The sequence below is a fragment of the Ambystoma mexicanum genome, chromosome 7q (assembly GCF_040938575.1).
Source record: "Ambystoma mexicanum isolate Mex_15411 chromosome 7q, UKY_AmexF1_1, whole genome shotgun sequence".
Lineage (NCBI taxonomy): Eukaryota > Metazoa > Chordata > Amphibia > Caudata > Ambystomatidae > Ambystoma > Ambystoma mexicanum.
In genome coordinates, this window is record NC_090941.1 from 1,159,413,286 (window position 1) to 1,159,430,665 (window position 17,380).

A 17,380-nucleotide genomic window follows, 5' to 3' on the forward strand; every position below is an offset into this window, starting at 1 on the left:
CCTGATTCAGATCCCCTCTGCTTCTCCTTGCATACAATGCCTTTCCATTTCACACATGCCTTTGTTCTTTCCTTTGGGGGCCCGGACTTCCCCCCCCCCCCCCCCCCGGACTTCCCCCCTGTTGCTTTCCCCTCACACCTTTCTTTGTCAACCCTGTGCCATTTCCTGGCAATGCAGGGGAGAGGGCGCCATTTGGTCACCCCTCCCCTTGGTTTTGGCGCCATTTCCCCCCACCCTGCGCCTAACCCCCCGGGCCCTTCATCGTGCCGTACTCCGTACGGTACGGGGCCTGGGGCATGTGCCGAGGTCGGGTCCTTGGGCTTCATAACCTCATCATGCTGGGCTCGTTCACTGGTGGTTGTCTGCATCCGATTCCTGTGCCCTTTTTTTCTTGTTGCTGTTTCTTGTGACTTCTGGTGTGATTGCACACGTGCTCACATTCGCGAGCCTTTTGTGTACTGTTTCGCCTGAATGACTCCCGCAGAGTTAAATCGTTGCCCTCACCGCATCCTGCCACTGTGGCCAGTTAGGCATATATCATGTTCTAACAGTAATTACATGCCCTGCCTGGGAGAGGCCTGGATTACAGGTTAGACGGGAATAGCTGCTTCTCGAGGCTCTCTCTCCGAGCTTGGACGGCGGCCAGAGGAGTTCATATTTGTTCCGAGCTCTTGTGAAAGAGGGCAGGGCATTGGATGCCATGCACACACCTGAGCTGCACCCCACACACAGTCCGCGGACTGTAAAAGCACTGGCGCTCCTACGCTTCTGATCCCCGACCTCGCTGGAGCCATGAAGGCGGTGGGCTGCTGCATCGTCCTCCTTCTCCTGGTCCTCGGGCAGGGGGCACGGGAGGGGTCTGCAGCTGCGGCTGATGACGGTGAGTGCGAAGACGAGCTCCGCGGACGTGTGCACAGAAGCGGGGGCCGGCGCGTCCGGTTTTAGGGAGACTGGCGCTGTCTGCATCCCGAGTGGTCATGCCAGGCTTGCCGCCCTAGCAACCTTACCTGGCATGGGGGGTGGGGCGGGGAGAGGGAACAACACGTGACCCAGCGCAACCCCACCGAGTTTCGGGGTTCTCTGCCCACGAAGTTTTGAGAAGGGGCGTCACATGCTGCATTTTGCAGCGGCTGCGTCTCTCTGTGGGCATTACAGAGTCGGGAAACATAACACGAAGGAGATGTAGTGTGTTAAGAGTGAGGGCACACGTGCAGGCCGATGCCGAGCTGCTCTGGGGGGATGAGGAGGGATGGGCGGGCTGCGGGAAGGGGATCCGTCGCCGGCGTTCCCTTGCAGGCCAGTCCACCACTGGCACGGGGCTGGCTGCATGACTCTGTGCACTCTGCAGCAGCCGGCAGTTTTTACCAATCTGTCTTCCTTAGCCGGATTTACAGGGCGCACTCTGCGCGAATTTCCACAAAGTCGCACCCCAAAAAATGTGAGAAATGTTCATTGAGGGCAGAGAATAGATTGTGTCCTCGAGCGGTCCTGATGGCTCCCGAGGTTGGAGGACTATGTTGTGCTAGGAATTGTTATTTGTGTTGTGGGGAGGGGGGGCTAATTTGTCTGGGAAAATGTCCCAATGGAGCCCCTATCTCCTGTGGCATGGAAGTCATGGGTCTGTGCAGTGGGGAGCTTGCACCTGTTGCACGGAATCTGTGCAGTGGGGAGTTTCCTTCCGTGGCATGGAAGTCAGGGGTCGGTGCAGTGGGGAGCTTGCACCTGTTTCACAGAATCTGTGCAGTGGGGAGTTTCCTTCTGTGGCATGGAAGTCATGGGTCTGTGCAGTGGGGAGCTTGGACCTGTTGCACGGAATCTGTGCAGTGGGGAGTTTCCTTCCGTGGCATGGAAGTCATGGGTCTGTGCAGTGGGGAGTTTCCCTCTGTGGCATGGAAGTCATGGGTGTGTGTAGTGGGGAACTTGAATCTGTGGCATGGAATTTGTGCAGTGGAGAGTTTCCTTCTTTGGCATGGAAGTCATGGGTGTGTGCAGTGGGGAGCTTGCATCTGTGCCATGGAAGTCATGGGTCTGAGCAGCGGGGAACTTGCATCTGTAGCACTGAATCTGTGCAGTTGTGTGTTTCCATCAGTGGCATGGAATATGTGCAGTGGGGAGCTTGCAACCGTGGCATGGAATCTGTGCAGTGGGGAGCTTGCAATTGCAGCATGGAATCTGTGTAGTTGGGAGTATCCATCTGTGGCATGGAATTCATGGGTCTCTGGAGTGGGGAGCTTGCATCTGTGGCACAGAATTTGTGCAGTGGAGAGTTTGCAGCTGTGGCATAGACTCTGTGCACTGAGGAGCTTGCATCTGTTGCATGGAATATGTGCAGTGGGAAACTTGCATATGTGAGAAGGAATCTGTGCAGTGGCGAGCTTGCATCTGTGGCACGGAATTTGTGCAGTTGGGAGTTTCCTTCTGTGGCATGGAAGTCATGGGTCTGTGCAGTGGGGAGTTTGCATCTGTGGTATGGAATCTGTGCAGTGGGGAGTTTCCTTCTGTGGCATGGAAGTCATGGGTCTGTGCAGGCGGAGCTTGCATCTGTGGCATAGAAGTCATAAGTCTGTGCAGTGTTGAGCTTGCATCTGTGGCACGGAAGTCATGGGTCTGTGCAGTGGGGAGCTTGCCTCTGTGGCATGGAATCTGTGCAGTTGGGAGTTTCCTTCTGTGGCATGGAAGTCATGGGTCTGTGCAGTGGGGAGCTTTTATCTGTGGCATTGGTTCAGTGGAGTTGGGAGTTTCCTTCTGTGGCATGGAAGTCATGGGTCTGTGCAGTGTGGAGCTTGCATCTGTGACATGGAATCTGTGCAGTTGGGAGTTTCCTTCAATGGCATGGAAGTCATGGGTCTGTGCAGTGGGCAGCGTGCATCCGTGGCATGGACTCTGTGTAGTTGGGAGTTTCCTTCTGTGGCTTGGATGTCATAGGTCCCTGCAGTGGGGAGCTTGCCACTGTGGCATGGAATCTGTGCAGTTGGGAGTTTCCTTCTGTGGCATGAAAGTCATGGGTCTCTGCAGTTGGGAGTTTCCTTCAGTGGCATGGAAGTCATGGGTCTCTGCAGTGGGGAGGTTGCCTCTGTGGCATGGAATCTGTGCAGTTGGGAGTTTCCTTCTGTGGCATGGGAGTCATGGGTCTGTGCAGTTGGGAATTTCCTTCTGTGGCATTGAAGTCATGGGTCTCTGCAGTGGGGCGCTTGCATCTGTGGAATGGAAGTCGAGGGTCCATGCAGTTGGGTGTTTCCTTCTGTGGCATGGAAGTCATGGGTCCATGCAGTGGAGAGCTTACATCTGTGGAAAAGTAAGTCATGGGTCCGTGCAGTTGGGAGTTTCCTTCTGTAGCATGGAAGTCATGGGTCTGTGAAGTGGGCAGCTTGCATCTGTGGCATGGAATACGTGCAGTTGGGAGTCTCCTTCTGTGGCATGGGAGTGATGGGCCTGTGCAGTGGGGAGCTTGCATCTGTGGAAGGGAAGTCATGGGTCCGCACAGTTGGGAGTCTCCTTCTGTGGCATGGAAGTCATGGGTCCATGCAGTGGAGAGCTTGCATCTGTGGCATGGAAGTCATGGGTCCATGCAGTGGAGAGCTTGCATCTGTGGAATGGAAGTCATGGTTCCGTGCAGTGGGAAGCTTGCGTCCGTGGCATGGAACTTTTGCAGTTGGGAGTTTCCTTCTGTGGCATGAAAGTCATGGGTCTCTGCAGTGGGGAGCTTGCATCTGTGGCATGGACTCTGCGCAGTTGGAAATTTCCTTCTGTGGCATGGAAGTCATGGGTCCATGCAGTGGAGAGCTTTCATCTGTGGAACGGAAGTCATGGGTCCGCGCAGTTGGGAGTTTCCTTCTGTGGCATGGAAGTCATGGGTCCATGCAGTGGAGAGCTTGCATCTGTGGAATGGAAGTCATGGTTCGGTGCAGTGGGGAGCTTGCATCCGTGGCATGGAACTTGTGCAGTTGGGAGTTTCCTTCTGTGCATTGAAGTCATTGGTCGCTGCAGTGGGGAGCTTGCATCTGTGGCATGGAACCTGCGCAGTTGGGAGTTTCCTTCTGGGGCATGGAAGTCATGGGTCTCTGCAGTGGGGAGCTTGCATATGTGGAATGGAAGTCATGGGTCCATGCAGTTGGGAGTTTCCTTCTGTGGCATGGAAGTCATGGGTCCATGCAGTGGAGACCTTGCATCTGTGGAACGGAAGTCATGGGTCCGTGCAGTGGGGAGCTTGCATCCGTGGCATGGAATCTGTTTAGTTGGGAGTTTCCTTCTGTGGCATGGAAGTCATGGGTCTGTGCAGTGGGGAGTTTGCATCTGTGGCATGGAATCTGTGCAGTGGGGAGTTTCCTTCTGTGGCATGGAAGTCATGGGTCTGCGCAGGCAGAGCTTGCATCTGTGGCATAGAAGTCATACGTCTGTGCAGTGTTGAGCTTGCATCTGTCGCACTGAAGTCATGCGTCTGTGCAGTGGGGAGCTTGCCTCTGTGGCATGGAATCTGTGCAGTTGGGAGTTTCCTTCTGTGGCATGGAAGTCATGGGTCTGTGAAGTGAGGAACTTGCATCTGTGTCATGGACTCTATGCAGTTGGGAGTTTCCTTCTGTGGCATGGAAGTCATGGGTCTATGCAGTGGGGAGCTTTTATCTGTGGCATTGGTTCAGTGCCGTTGGGAGTTTCCTTCTTTGGCATGGAAGTCATGGGTCTGTGCAGTGGGGAGCTTGCATCTGTGACATGGAATCTGTGCAGTTGGAAGTTTCCTTCAATGGCATGGAAGTCATGGGTCTGTGCAGTGGGCAGCGTGCATCCGTGGCATGGACTCTGTGTAGTTGGGAGTTTCCTTCTGTGGCTTGGATGTCATAGGACCCTGCAGTGGGGAGCTTGGCACTGTGGCATGGAATCTGTGCAGTTGGGAGTTTCCTTCTGTGGCATGAAAGTCATGGGTCTCTGCAGTTGGGAGTTTCCTTCAGTGGCATGGAAGTCATGGGTCTCTGCAGTGGGAGGTTGCCTCTGTGGCATGGAATCTGTGCAGTTGGGAGTTTCCTTCTGTGGCATGGAAGTCATGGGTCTCTGCAGTGGGGTGCTTGCATCTGTGGAATGGAAGTCATGGGTCCATGCAGTTGGGTGTTTCCTTCTATGGCATGGAAGTCATGGGTACATGCAGTGGAGAGCTTGCATCTCTGGAAAAGTAAGTCATGGGTCCGTGCAGTTGGGAGTTTCCTTCTGTAGCATGGAAGTCATGGGTCTGTGCAGTGGGCAGCTTGCATCTGTGGCATGGAATACGTGCAGTTGGGAGTTTCCTTCTGTGGCATTGGAGTGATGGGCCTGTGCAGTGGGGAGCTTGCATCCGTGGCATGGAATCTGTTTAGTTGGGAGTTTCCTTCTGTGGCATGGAAGTCATGGGTCCGTGCAGTGGGGAGCTTGCATCCGTGGCATGGAATCTGTTTAGTTGGGAGTTTCCTTCTGTGGCATGGAAGTCATGGGTCTGTGCAGTGGTGAGTTTGCATCTGTGGCATGGAATCTGTGCAGTGGGGAGTTTCCTTCTGTGGCATGGAAGTCATGGGTCTATGCAGGCAGAGCTTGCATCTGTGGCATAGAAGTCATACGTCTGTGCAGTGTTGAGCTTGCATCTGTCGCACGGAAGTCATGCGTCTGTGCAGTTGGGAGCTTGCCTCTGTGGCATGGAATCTGTGCAGTTGGGAGTTTCCTTCTGTGGCATGGAAGTCATGGGTCTATGCAGTGGGGAGCTTTTATCTGTGGCATTGGTTCAGTGCAGTTGGGAGTTTCCTTCTGTGGCATGGAAGTCATGCGTCTGTGCAGTGGGGAGCTTGCATCTGTGACATGGAATCTGCAGTTGGAAGTTTCCTTCAATGGCATGGAAGTCATGGGTCTGTGCAGTGGGCAGCGTGCATCCGTGGCATGGACTCTGTGTAGTTGGGAGTTTCCTTCTGTGGCTTGGATGTCATAGGACCCTGCAGTGGGGAGCTTGGCACTGTGGCATGGAATCTGTGCAGTTGGGAGTTTCCTTCTGTGGCATGAAAGTCATGGGTCTCTGCAGTTGGGAGTTTCCTTCAGTGGCATGGAAGTCATGGGTCTCTGCAGTGGGGAGGTTGCCTCTGTGGCATGGAATCTGTGCAGTTGGGAGTTTCCTTCTGTGGCATGGAAGTCATGGGTCTCTGCAGTGGGGCGCTTGCATCTGTGGAATGGAAGTCATGGGTCCATGCAGTTGGGTGTTTCCTTCTATGGCATGGAAGTCATGGGTACATGTAGTGGAGAGCTTGCATCTCTGGAAAAGTAAGTCATGGGTCCGTGCAGTTGGGAGTTTCCTTCTGTAGCATGGAAGTCATGGGTCTGTGCAGTGGGCAGCTTGCATCTGTGGCATGGAATACGTGCAGTTGGGAGTTTCCTTCTGTGGCATTGGAGTGATGGGCCTGTGCAGTGGGGAGCTTGCATCCGTGGCATGGAATCTGTTTAGTTGGGAGTTTCCTTCTGTGGCATGGAAGTCATGGGTCTGTGCAGTGGGGAGTTTGAATCTGTGGCATGGAATCTGTGCAGTGGGGAGTTTCCTTCTGTGGCATGGAAGTCATGGGTCTGTGCAGGCGGAGCTTGCATCTGTGGCATAGAAATCATACGTCTGTGCAGTGTTGAGCTTGCATCTGTGAGACAGAAGTCATGGGTCTGTGCAGTGGGGAGCTTGCCTCTGTGGCATGGAATCTGTGCAGTTGGGAGTTTCCATCTGTGGCATGGAAGTCATGGGTCTGTGCAGTGAGGAACTTGCATCTGTATCATGGACTCTATGCAGTTGGGAGTTTCCTTCTGTGGCATGGAAGTCATGGGTCTGTGCAGTGGGGAGCTTTTATCTGTGGCATTGGTTCAGTGCAGTTGGGAGTTTCCTTCTGTGGCATGGAAGTCATGGGTCTGTGCAGTGGGGAGCTTGCATCTGTGACATGGAATCTGTGCAGTTGGGAGTTTCCTTCAATGGCATGGAAGTCATGGGTCTGTGCAGTGGGCAGCGTGCATCCGTGGCATGGACTCTGTGTAGTTGGGAGTTTCCTTCTGTGGCTTGGATGTCATAGGTCCCTGCAGTGGGGAGCATGCCACTGTGGCATGGAATCTGTGCAGTTGGGAGTTTCCTTCTGTGGCATGAAAGTCATGAGTCTCTGCAGTTGGGAGTTTCCTTCAGTGGCATGGAAGTCATGGGTCTCTGCAGTGGGGAGGTTGCCTCTGTGGCATGGAATCTGTGCAGTTGGGAGTTTCATTCTGTGGCATGGGAGTCGTGGGTCTGTGCAGTTGGGAATTTCCTTCTGTGGCATGGAAGTCATGGGTCTGTGCAGTGGGCAGCTTGCATCTGTGGCATGGAATATGTGCAGTTGGGAGTTTCCTTCTGTGGCATGGGAGTGATGGGCCTGTGCAGTGGGGAGCTTGCATCTGTGGCATGGACTCTGCGCAGTTGGAAATTTCCTTCTGTGGCATGGAAGTCATGGGTCCATGCAGTGAAGAGCTTGCACCTGTGGAATGGAAGTCATGGTTCCGTGCAGTGGGGAGCTTGTATCCGTGGCATGGAACTTGTGCAGTTGGGAGTTTCCTTCTTTGGCATGGAAGTCATGGGTCTCTGGAGTGGGCAGCTTGCATCTGTGGCATGGAACCTGTGCAGTTGGGAGTTTCCTCCTGTGGCATGGAAGTCATGGGTCTCTGCAGTGGGGAGCTTGCATATGTGGAATGGAACTCATGGGTCAGTGCAGTTGGGAGTTTCCTTCTGTGGCATGGAAGTCATGGGTCCATGCAGTGGAGACCTTGCATCTGTGGAACGGAAGTCATGGGTCCGTGCAGAGGGGAGCTTGCATCCGTGGCATGGAATCTGTGCAGTTGGGAGTTTCCTTCTGTGGCATGGAAGTCATGGGTCCGTGCAGTGGCGAGCTTGCATCCATGGAATGAAATCTGTGCAGTTGGGAGTTTCCTTCTGTGGCATGGAAGTCATGGGTCTCTGCAGTGGGGAGCTTAAATATGTGGAACGGAAGTCATGGGTCCATTCAGTTGGGAGTTTCGTTCTGTGGCATGGAAGTCATGGGTCTGTGCAGTGGGGAGCTTGCATCCATGCATGGAATCTATGCAGTTGGGAGTTTCCTTCTGTGGCATGGAAGTCATGGGTCCGTGCAGTGGCGAGCTTGCATCCATGGAATGAAATCTGTGCAGTTGGGAGTTTCCTTCTGTGGCATGGAAGTCATGGGTCTCTGCAGTGGGGAGCTTAAATATGTGGAACGGAAGTCATGGGTCCGTTCAGTTGGGAGTTTCGTTCTGTAGCATGGAAGTCATGGGTCTATGCAGTGGGGAGCTTGCATCTGTGGAGCGGAAGTCATGGGTCCATGCAATGGGGAGCTTGCATCCGTGGCATGGAATCTGTGCACTTGGTAGTTGCCTTCTGTGGCATGGAAGTCATGGGTCTCTGCAGTTGGGAGTTTCCTTCTGTTGCATGGAAGTCATGGGTCTATGCAGTGGAGAGCTTGCAGCTGTGGAACGGAAGTCATGGGTCCATGCAGTGGACAGCTTGCATCTGTGGCATGGACTCTGTGCAGTTGGGAGTTTCCTTCTGTGGCTTGGAAGTCATGGGTCTGTGCAGTGGGCAGCTAGCATCCATGGCATGGACTCTGTGCAGTTGGGAGTTTCCTTCTGTGGCATGGAAGTCATGGGTCTCTGCAGTGGGGAGCATGCATCTGTGGCATGGACTCTGTGCAGTTGGGAGTTTCTTTCTGTGGCATGGAAATCATGGGTCTCTGCAGTTGGGAGTTTCCTTCTGTGTAATGGAAGTCATGGGTCTGTGCAGTGGGGAACTTGCCTCTGTGGCATGGAATGTGTGCAGTGGAGAGTTTCCTTCTGTGGTATGTAAGTCATGGGTCTGTGCAGTCTGGAGTTTCCTTCTGTGTCATGGACGTCATGGGTCTGTGCAGTGGGGAACTTGCCTCTGTGGCATGCAGTCTGTGCAGTTGGGAGTTTTCCTCTGTGGCATGGAAGTCATGGGTCTGTGCAGTGGGGAACTTGCCTCTGTGGCATGGAATTTGTGCAGTGGAGAGTTTCCTTCTTTGGCATGGAAGTCATGGGTCCATGCAGTGAAGAGCTTGCACCTGTGGAATGGAAGTCATGGTTCCGTGCAGTGGGGAGCTTGTATCCGTGGCATGGAACTTGTGCAGTTGGGAGTTTCCTTCTTTGGCATGGAAGTCATGGGTCTCTGGAGTGGGCAGCTTGCATCTGTGGCATGGAACCTGTGCAGTTGGGAGTTTCCTCCTGTGGCATGGAAGTCATGGGACTCTGCAGTGGGGAGCTTGCATATGTGGAATGGAACTCATGGGTCAGTGCAGTTGGGAGTTTCCTTCTGTGGCATGGAAGTCATGGGTCCATGCAGTGGAGACCTTGCATCTGTGGAACGGAAGTCATGGGTCCGTGCAGTGGGGAGCTTGCATCCGTGGCATGGAATCTGTGCAGTTGGGAGTTTCCTTCTGTGGCATGGAAGTCATGGGTCCGTGCAGTGGCGAGCTTGCATCCATGGAATGAAATCTGTGCAGTTTGGAGTTTCCTTCTGTGGCATGGAAGTCATGGGTCTCTGCAGTGGGGAGCTTAAATATGTGGAACGGAAGTCATGGGTCCGTTCAGTTGGGAGTTTCGTTCTGTGGCATGGAAGTCATGGGTCTGTGCAGTGGGGAGCTTGCATCCATGCATGGAATCTATGCAGTTGGGAGTTTCCTTCTGTGGCATGGAAGTCATGGGTCTCTGCAGTGGGGAGCTTAAATATGTGGAACGGAAGTCATGGGTCCGTTCAGTTGGGAGTTTCGTTCTGTAGCATGGAAGTCATGGGTCTATGCAGTGGGGAGCTTGCATCTGTGGAGCGGAAGTCATGGGTCCATGCAATGGGGAGCTTGCATCCGTGGCATGGAATCTGTGCACTTGGTAGTTGCCTTCTGTGGCATGGAAGTCATGGGTCTCTGCAGTTGGGAGTTTCCTTCTGTTGCATGGAAGTCATGGGTCTATGCAGTGGAGAGCTTGCAGCTGTGGAACGGAAGTCATGGGTCCATGCAGTGGACAGCTTGCATCTGTGGCATGGACTCTGTGCAGTTGGGAGTTTCCTTCTGTGGCTTGGAAGTCATGGGTCTGTGCAGTGGGCAGCTAGCATCCATGGCATGGACTCTGTGCAGTTGGGAGTTTCCTTCTGTGGCATGGAAGTCATGGGTCTCTGCAGTGGGGAGCATGCATCTGTGGCATGGACTCTGTGCAGTTGGGAGTTTCTTTCTGTGGCATGGAAATCATGGGTCTCTGCAGTTGGGAGTTTCCTTCTGTGTAATGGAAGTCATGGGTCTGTGCAGTGGGGAACTTGCCTCTGTGGCATGGAATGTGTGCAGTGGAGAGTTTCCTTCTGTGGTATGTAAGTCATGGGTCTGTGCAGTCTGGAGTTTCCTTCTGTGTCATGGACGTCATGGGTCTGTGCAGTGGGGAACTTGCCTCTGTGGCATGCAGTCTGTGCAGTTGGGAGTTTTCCTCTGTGGCATGGAAGTCATGGGTCTGTGCAGTGGGGAACTTGCCTCTGTGGCATGGAATTTGTGCAGTGGAGAGTTTCCTTCTTTGGCATGGAAGTCATGGGTGTGTGCAGTGGGGAGCTTGCATCTGTGCCATGGATGTCATGGGTCTGAGCAGCGGGGAACTTGCATCTGTAGCACGGAATCTGTGCATTTGGGTGTTTCCATCAGTGGCATGGAATATGTGCAGTGGGGAGCTTGCATCCGTGGCATGGAATCTGTGCAGTGGGGAGCTTGCAATTGCAGCATGGAATCTGTGTAGTTGGCAGTTTCCATCTGTGGCATGGAAGTAATGGGTCTGTGCAGTTTGAAGTTTGTATCTGTGTCATGGAATCTGTGCAGTAGGGATCTTGCATCTGTGGCATGGAAGACATGGGTCTGTGCAGTGGGGAGCTTGAATCTGTGGCATGGAATCTGTGCAGTTGGGAGTTTCCATCTGTGACATGGAATTCATGGGTCTCTGGAGTGGGGAGCTTGCATCTGTGGCACAGAATCTGTGCAGTTGAGAGCTTGCAGCTGTGGCATGGAATATGTGTAGTGTGGAACTTGCATATGTGAGAAGGAATCTGTGCAGTGGCGAGCTTGCATCTGTGGCACGGAATTTGTGCAGTTGGGAGTTTCCTTCTGTGGCATGGAAGTCATGGGTCTCTGCAGTTGGGAGTTTCCTTCTGTGTCATGGAAGTCATGGGTCTGTGCACTGGGGAGCTTGCATCCGTGGCATGGAATCTTTGCTTTTGCGAGTTTCCTTCTGTGACATGGAAGTCATGGGTCCGTGCAGTGGGGAGCTTGCATCTGTGGCATGGAATCTGTGCAGTTGGGAGTTTACTTCTGTGGCATGGAAGTCATGGGTCTCTGCAGTGGGGAGCTTTCATATGTGGAACGGAAGTCATGGGTCCGTTCAGTTGGGAGTTTCCTTCTGTAGCATGGGAGTCATGGGTCCATGCAGTGGGGAGCTTGCATCTTTGGAACGGAAGTCATGGGTCCATGCAGTGGGGAGCTTGCATCCGTGGCATGGAATCTGTGCAGTTGGGAGTTTCCTTCTGTGGCATGGAAGTCATGGGTCTCTTCAGTTGGGAGTTTCCTTCTGTGGCATGGAAGTCATGGGTCTATGCAGTGGGCAGCTTGCATCTGTGGCATGGACTCTGTGCAGTGGGGAGTTTCCTTCTGTGGCATGGAAGTCATGGGTCTGTGCAGTGGGCAGCTTGCATCCGTGGCATGGACTCTGTGCAGTTGGGAGTTTACTTCTGTGGCATGGAAGTCATGGGTCTCTGCAGTTGGGAGTTTCCTTCTGTGTCATGGAAGTCATGGGTCTGTGCAGTGGGGAGTTTCCTTCAGTGGCATGGAAGTCATGGGTCTCTGCAGTCGGGAGCTTGTCTCTGTGGCATGGAATCTGTGCAGTTGGGAGTTTCCTTCTGTGGCATGGGAGTCATGGGTCTGTGCAGTTGGGAATTTCCTTCTGTGGCATGGAAGTCATGGGTCTCTGCAGTGGGGCGTTTGCATCTGTGGAATGGAAGTCATGTGTCTGTGCAGTTGGGAATTTCCTTCTGTGACATGGAAGTCATGGGTCTCTGCAGTGGGGCGTTTGCATCTGTGGAAAAGTAAGTCATGGGTCCGTGCAGTTGGGAGTTTCCTTCTGTAGTATGGAAGCCATGGGTCTGTGCAGTGGGCAGCTTGCATCTGTGGCATGGAATATGTGCAGTTGGGAGTTTCCTTCTGTGGCATGGGAGTGATGGACCTGTGCAGTGGGGAGCTTGCATCTGTGGCATGGACTCTGCGCAGTTGGGAATTTTCTTCTGTGGCATGGAAGTCATGGGTCCATGAAGTGGTGAGCTTTCATCTGTGGAACAGAAGTCATGGGTCCGCTCAGTTGGGAGTTTCCTTCTGTGGCATGGAAATCATGGGTCCATGCAGTGGAGAGCTTGCATCTGTGGAATGGAAGTCATGGTTCCGTGCAGTGGGGAACTTGCATCCATGGCATGGAATCTGTGCAGTTGGGAGTTTCCTTCTGTGGCATGGAAGTCATGGGTCTCTGCAGTGGGGAGCTTGCATATGTGGAACGGAAGTCATGGGTCCGTGCAGTTGGGAATTTCCTTCTGTGGCATGGAAGTCATGGGTCCATTCAGTGGATAGCTTGCATTTGTGGAACAGAAGTCTTGGGTCTGTGCAGTGGGGAGCTTGCATCTGTGGCATGGAATCTGTGCAGTTGCGAATTTCCTTCTGTGGCATGGAAGTCATGGGTCCGTGCAGTGGGGAGCTTGCATCCATGGCATGGAATCTGTGCAGTTGGGAGTTTCCTTCTGTGGCATGGAAGTCATGGGTCTCTGCAGTGGGGAGCTTGCATATGTGGAACGGAAGTCATGGGTCCGTTCAGTTGGGAGTTTCCTTCTGTAGCATGGGAGTCATGGGTCCATGCAGTGGGGAGCTTTCATCTGTGGAACGGAAGTCATGGGTCTATGCAGTGGGCAGCTTGCATCTGTGGCATGGACTCTGTGCAGTGGGGAGTTTCCTTCTGTGGCATGGAAGTCATGGGTCTGTGCAGTGGGCAGCTTGCATCCGTGTCATGGACTCTGTGCAGTTGGGAGTTTCCTTCTGTGGCATGGAAGTCATGGGTCTCTGCAGTGGGGAGCATGCATCTGTGGCATGGACTCTGTGCAGTTGGGAGTTTCCTTCTGTGGCATGGAAGTCATGGGTCTCTGCAGTTGGGAGTTTCCTTCTGTGGCATGGATGTCATGTGTCTGTGCAGTGGGCAGCTTGCGTCTGTGGCATGGACTCTGTGCAGTTGGGAGTTCCTTCTGTGGCATGGAAGTCATGGGTCTCTGCAGTGGGGAGCATGCATCTGTGGCATGGACTCTGTGCAGTTGGGAGTTTCCTTCTGTGGCATGGAAGTCATGGGTCGCTGCAGTTGGGAGTTTCCTTCTGTGGCATGGAAGTCACGGGTCTGTGCAGTGGGGAGCTTGCATCTGTGGCATGGAATCTGTGCAGTTGGGAGTTTCCTTCTGTGGCATGGAAGTCATGGGTCTCTACATTTGGGAGTTTCCTTCTGTGGCATGGAAGTCATGGGTCTCTGCAGTTGGGAGTTTCCTTCTGTGGCATGGATGTCATGGGTCTCTGCAGTGGGCAGCTTGCATCTGTTTCATGGACTCTGTCCGGTTGGGAGTTTGCTTCTGTGGCATGGAAGCCATTGGTCTGTGCAGTGGGCAGCTTGCATCCGTGGCATGGACTCTGTGCAGTTGGGAGTTTCCTTCTGTGGCATGGATGTAATGGGTCTCTGCAGTGGGCAGCTTGCATCTGTGGCATGGACTCTGTGCAGTTGGGAGTTTCCTTCTGTGGCATGGAAGTCATTGGTCCGTGCAGTGGGAAGCTTGCATCCGTGGCAAGGACTCTGGGCAGTTGGGAGTTTCCTTCTGTGGCATGGAAGTAATGGGTCTCTGCATTGGGGAGCATGCATCTGTGGCATGGACTCTGTGCAGTTGGGAGTTTCCTTCTGTGGCATGGAAGTCATGGGTCTCTGCAGTTGGGAGTTTCCTTCTGTGGCATTGATGTCATGGGTCTCTGCAGTGGGCTGCTTGCGTCTGTGGCATGGACTCTGTGCAGTTGGGAGTTTCCTTCTGTGGCATGGAAGTCATGGGTCTCTGCAGTGGGGAGCATGCGTCTGTGGCATGGACTCTGTGCAGTTGGAAGTTTCCTTCTGTGGCATGGAAGTCATGGGTCTCTGCAGTTGGGAGTTTCCTTCTGTGGTATGGAAGTCAAGGGTCTGTGCAGTGGGGAGCTTGCATCTGTGGCATGGAATCTGTGAAGTTGGGAGTTTCCTTCTGTGGCATGGAAGTCATGGGTTTGTGCAGTTGGGAGTTTCCTTCTGTGGCATGGATGTCATGGGTCTCTGCAGTGGGCAGCTTGCGTCTGTGGCATGGACTCTGTGCAGGTGGGAGTTTCCTACTGTGGCATGGAAGTCATGGGTCTCTGCAGTGGGGAGCATGCATCTGTGGCATGGACTCTGTGCAGTTGGGAGTTTCCTTCTGTGGCATGGAAGTCATGGGTCTCTGCAATTGGGAGTTTCCTTCTGTGGCATGGAAGTCACAGGTCTGTGCAGTGGGGAGCTTGCATCTGTGGCATGGAAACTGTGCAGTTGGGAGTTTCCTTCTGTGGCATGGAAGTCATGGGCCCCTACAGTTGGGAGTTTCCTTCTGTGGCATGGAAGTCATGGGTCCGTGCAGTGGGCAGCTTGCATCCGTGGCATGGACTCTGTGCAGTTGGGAGTTTCCTTCTTTGGCATGGAAGTCATGGGTCCCTGCAGTGGGGAGCATGCATCTGTGGCATGGACTCTGTGCAATTGGGTGTTTCCTTCTGTGGCATGGAAGTCATGGGTCTCTGCAGTTGGGAATTTCCTTCTGTGGCATGGAATTCAAAGGTCTGTGCAGTGGGGAGCTTTCATCTGTGGCATGGAACCTGTGCAGTTGCAAGTTTCCTTCTGTGGCATGGAAGTCATGGGTCTCTGCAGTTGGGAGTTTCCTTCTGTGGCATGGATGTCATGTGTCTGTGCAGTGGGCAGCTTGCGTCTGTGGCATGGACTCTGTGCAGTTGGGAGTTTCTTTCTGTGGCATGGATGTCATGGGTCTCTGCAGTGGGCAGCTTGCATCTGTGGCATGGACTCTGTGCAGGTGGGAGTTTCCTACTGTGGCATGGAAGTCATGGGTCTCTGCAGTGGGGAGCATGCATCTGTGGCATGGACTCTGTGCAGTTGGGAGTTTCCTTCTGTGGCATGGAAGTCATGGGTCTCTGCAATTGGGAGTTTCCTTCTGTGGCATGGAAGTCACAGGTCTGTGCAGTGGGGAGCTTGCATCTGTGGCATGGAAACTGTGCAGTTGGGAGTTTCCTTCTGTGGCATGGAAGTCATGGGCCCCTACAGTTGGGAGTTTCCTTCTGTGGCATGGAAGTCATGGGTTTGTGCAGTTGGGAGTTTCCTTCTGTGGCATGGATGTCATGGGTCTCTGCAGTGGGCAGCTTGCGTCTGTGGCATGGACTCTGTGCAGGTGGGAGTTTCCTACTGTGGCATGGAAGTCATGGGTCTCTGCAGTGGGGAGCATGCATCTGTGGCATGGACTCTGTGCAGTTGGGAGTTTCCTTCTGTGGCATGGAAGTCATGGGTCTCTGCAATTGGGAGTTTCCTTCTGTGGCATGGAAGTCACAGGTCTGTGCAGTGGGGAGCTTGCATCTGTGGCATGGAATCTGTGAAGTTGGGAGTTTCCTTCTGTGGCATGGAAGTCATGGGTTTGTGCAGTTGGGAGTTTCCTTCTGTGGCATGGATGTCATGGGTCTCTGCAGTGGGCAGCTTGCGTCTGTGGCATGGACTCTGTGCAGGTGGGAGTTTCCTACTGTGGCATGGAAGTCATGGGTCTCTGCAGTGGGGAGCATGCATCTGTGGCATGGACTCTGTGCAGTTGGGAGTTTCCTTCTGTGGCATGGAAGTCATGGGTCTCTGCAATTGGGAGTTTCCTTCTGTGGCATGGAAGTCACAGGTCTGTGCAGTGGGGAGCTTGCATCTGTGGCATGGAAACTGTGCAGTTGGGAGTTTCCTTCTGTGGCATGGAAGTCATGGGCCCCTACAGTTGGGAGTTTCCTTCTGTGGCATGGAAGTCATGGGTCCGTGCAGTGGGCAGCTTGCATCCGTGGCATGGACTCTGTGCAGTTGGGAGTTTCCTTCTTTGGCATGGAAGTCATGGGTCCCTGCAGTGGGGAGCATGTATCTGTGGCATGGACTCTGTGCAATTGGGTGTTTCCTTCTGTGGCATGGAAGTCATGGGTCTCTGCAGTTGGGAATTTCCTTCTGTGGCATGGAATTCAAAGGTCTGTGCAGTGGGGAGCTTTCATCTGTGGCATGGAACCTGTGCAGTTGCAAGTTTCCTTCTGTGGCATGGAAGTCATGGGTCTCTGCAGTTGGGAGTTTCCTTCTGTGGCATGGATGTCATGTGTCTGTGCAGTGGGCAGCTTGCGTCTGTGGCATGGACTCTGTGCAGTTGGGAGTTTCCTTCTGTGGCATGGATGTCATGGGTCTCTGCAGTGGGCAGCTTGCATCTGTGGCATGGACTCTGTGCAGTTGGGAGTTTCCTTCTGTGGCATGGAAGTCATGGGTCCATGCAGTGGGCAGCTTGCATCCGTGGCAAGGACTCTGTGCAGTTGGGAGTTTCCTTCTGTGGCATGGAAGTAATGGGTCTCTGCAGTGGGGAGCATGCATCTGTGGCATGGACTCTGTGCAGTTGGGAGTTTCCTTCTGTGGCATGGAAGTCATGGGTCTCTGCAGTTGGGAGTTTCCTTCTGTGGCATGGATGTCATGGGTCTCTGCAGTGGGCAGCTTGCGTCTGTGGCATGGACTCTGTGCAGTTGGGAGTTTCCTTCTGTGGCATGGAAGTCATGGGTCTCTGCAGTGGGGAGCATGCGTCTGTGGCATGGACTCTGTGCAGTTGGAAGTTTCCCTCTGTGGCATGGAAGTCATGGCTCTCTGCAGTTGGGAGTTTCCTTCTGTGGCATGGAAGTCACGGGTATGTGCAGTGGGGAGCTTGCATCTGTGGCATGGAATCTGTGCAGTTGGGAGAATCCTTCTGTGGCATGGAAGTCATGGGTCTGTGCAGTTGGGAGTTTCCTTCTGTGGCATGGAATTCACAGGTCTGTGCAGTGGGGAGCTTTCATCTGTGGCATGGAACCTGTGCAGTTGCGAGTTTCCTTCTGTGGCATGGAAGTCATGGGTCTCTGCAGTTGGGAGTTTCCTTCTGTGGCATGGATGTCATGTGTCTGTGCAGTGGGCAGCTTGCGTCTGTGGCATGGACTCTGTGCAGTTGGGAGTTTCCTTC

General features: G+C 53.6%; 1 long non-coding RNA gene across 1 annotated transcript in view; it reads left to right on the forward strand.

Moving 5' to 3' along the window:
- Nucleotides 1-638: 638 nt before the first annotated feature.
- Nucleotides 639-17,380, forward strand: part of LOC138528712 (uncharacterized) — a 160,795-nt gene continuing 144,053 nt past the window's right edge. The window contains exon 1 of the long non-coding RNA XR_011284213.1: nucleotides 639-880. This is a non-coding gene — a long non-coding RNA (uncharacterized lncRNA). The remainder of the gene's footprint in view (nucleotides 881-17,380) is intronic.